Here is a 3185-nt window from a genome sequence, read left to right on the forward strand (position 1 = left end):
ACACACACACACACACACACACAAACACACACACACACACACACACAAACATACATACATACACATACACACTCACACACATTCGCACACACACACTGACACACTCACACACACTCGCACAAACAGACTTTGTGCCACAGACGAAAGCTATATAGAATGCAACGAATGCAAACACAGACGTAAACCAAACATGAACCCGAGAAGGAAAACAAGAGACCAGGCTAATTAACGTCTGTCGGACATCATTGATTGTATACTGGTGTGTGTATGTGAGTGAGTATGTGTGTGTGTGTGTGTGTGTGTGTGTGTGTGTGTTTGTTTGTGTGTGTGTTTGTATGTATGCGCATTTGTTTGAGATTGATCGAGCGGGTGACGTAGAGGAGTGACAGATAGAGTGCGTAGATATTAATAAATGTAGAGTGAAGAGAGGGAAAAAGAGGGGAAAGAGACGCTGAAGATAGAAAATGAAAAGAGAGCGGAAGAGAGAAGAGAAGAAAAAACCAAAAAAATGGTGAAGAGACAAGGGTGGAAGATAGATAGATAGATAGATAGATAGATAGATAGAGAGAGAGAGAGAGAGAGAGAGAGAGAGAGAGAGAGAGAGAGAGATGGAGAGAAAATGAGAGAGAGTGGGAAAGACAGACAGACAGACAGACAGACAGACAGACAGACAGACAGACAGACAGACAGACAGACAGACAAGGAGAGAGGGGGAGATATATTTTAGCAAGAACGAGAGAAAAGGGGGAATAGGGCGGGGGTGGGGGTGAAAGAAAATGATAGGGGAGTGCGGAGAGAAAGAGAGAGTTGTTTAAATTGAAATGCTTCTGTGAGAACATGGGCGTGTATTGTAATATCGTTACTTTTGTTTTGCGCACACAAGTAAGTATCTATACCTTAAGTGTTCATGTTCTTTTGCCATATTATATTCAACATAACTCATTAGACAAGAATGTAAGCTCTGTCCTATGGGTCCTCATAATAAGAAATGATAACAATAGATAAATGTCGTGGGTGGTTGGCGGGTGCTCTGGTTTGGCTTGCTCCTTTTTTCCTATCAAACATCTATCGTCCTTATCTCCCCTTCTTCTTTTTTATGTTTGAAACTCTCTTGTAACGCCTCTTTGTTTGTTTTTGTAAGTGTTTTACGGCGCTCGCAACTGCATAAGGGCATATGAGCGCGAGGGACACATTAAACTTTTTCAGTAGGTAGGAAATTTTGAATTTTGCCCGGGCGGCGGCCGAAGCCTACTCTTATCGATTTTAGACCACCAAGGGATCTTTAACGTGCGCAACTTGCACACGGGCCCTCCGAGATTTTTCGCCCTTGTCCGAGAAGGCTAGGTGTAGATCTTTCCTACCAGAAGATCAGGGGTGTGGCGGAAAGACAGCAGTAAGAAGAAGCCAAGGAGTAGCAGTAGAAAGGCTGCAGAAAGAACCAGGAGCCCAGAGGAGGGGGGGGGGGGGGGGAGGAGATGAGGGGGTGGGGGCAGAAAGAGGAGACGAAAGCAGATGACAAAACATTGCTAGAGAGCAGGAAAGGAGGTGAAAGGAGACAAATTTAGAGAAGAAAATTTTTCGGTCACTACCCGGATTCGATCCCGGGAACTTTGAATGAGAGGCCAACACCTTAACCTCTAGGCCACTCGAGAGCCCCCTGTAACGCCTCTAATCTTCTGGCGCTCATTTGACCTTATGCAGTTGCGAACGCCGTAAATCCTCTACTAAAAAGAAAAAAGATTAATGTCAAAATAATCGAGTTATAAATGAAAACCCTAAAGAGGCAAATTTTCAACTTAAATGTGTTTCTAAAACACTCGTAGGAATACATGTATTGTTTTACTGAGTGGCAGTGTGACCTAAGTTATACGACAGAGGGTCTCATGTTCACTCATGTTCATAAATGTTTTATGATTATTTTTGACTCAATTTCGATCATCCATTTAACCCTTAACGTACAAGAAACCTTGTACGCTAAGATTTAACCATATCCGTACGTCGTGTTTTACTATTGTATCTATTCGCCGTGGGAAACTTTCCAAAGAGGAAATTTAATCGTTAATCCGATAAGTACACTTTACATAGCAGTCTGTCAAAATGATTTTTTGAGAAATACTGAAAGTTTCAAAGAGATCTACGTACTAGAAGTATTCTGAAATATGAAGAATACGACCCCAGGGGTACAAAATGACCCCAAGGCGTACGGATAGGGTTAAGAGGCGGGCTGCTTCCACCTTGCCTGTCAGCCAATACCAGCTGAGTGGGTCACATAACTCTAGTAGAAATAAGGCGGAGACACAGACACCAGATGAAATAGGCTTACCAGGCGGACGGAGCGTACGTGTCAACAATCGATGAAACACGCCTACAGTTAATGAGGTTGCTGTTGTTGCACATCGTTGCTGTTAAGTTGATGTTCGTTGTTGTTGTTGTTGTTGTTGTTGTTGTTGTTAGTAGTTGTTGTTGTTTGTTTGTTGTTGTTGTTGTTGTTAGTTGTTAGTCGTTGTTGCTGTTGTTATTGTTGATGTTGTTGTTGATGTTAGTTGTTGTTGTTGTTGTTGTTGTTGTTGTTATTGATTTTAATGTTGATTCTGTTGTTGTTGTTGCTGTTGTTGTTGCTGTTGATGTTGTTGTTGTTTTTTTCATCGTCGTCGGCGTAGTCGTTGGTTTTGTTATTATTGGTGTTATTTTTGTTGTTGTTGTTGTTATTGTTGTTGTTGAGCTTGATCAAAAACCACCAAAGCACTTGACAACTTTCGATCCCGAGGAGCTTGTCAATACTCTTTTGAATCCATGGGGTTCCAATATCCTTTGATCTATATCATTTATTGATGTTCTCTTTACTTGAAAATGCTTCTTCTATGATCGGTTTCTTTTTAAAATTAAGAACATGCAGATGTTTTCAACACTCGCACACATACACACACGGACAGACAGACACGCACAAACACACACACACACACACATACACACACACACACACACACTCACCCACTCACACACACACCTTCACTCACACACACACATTCACACACATACACATACACACAGACACAGACACTCACACACGCATACACACATACAAACATCCACACATCCACACACACATACACATACACACAGACACATGCATACACACATCCACACATCCACACACACAGACATACACACACAAACACACACAC

This window comes from Aplysia californica, unplaced genomic scaffold (genome assembly GCF_000002075.1).
Source record: "Aplysia californica isolate F4 #8 unplaced genomic scaffold, AplCal3.0 scaffold00493, whole genome shotgun sequence".
Classification (NCBI taxonomy): domain Eukaryota; kingdom Metazoa; phylum Mollusca; class Gastropoda; order Aplysiida; family Aplysiidae; genus Aplysia; species Aplysia californica.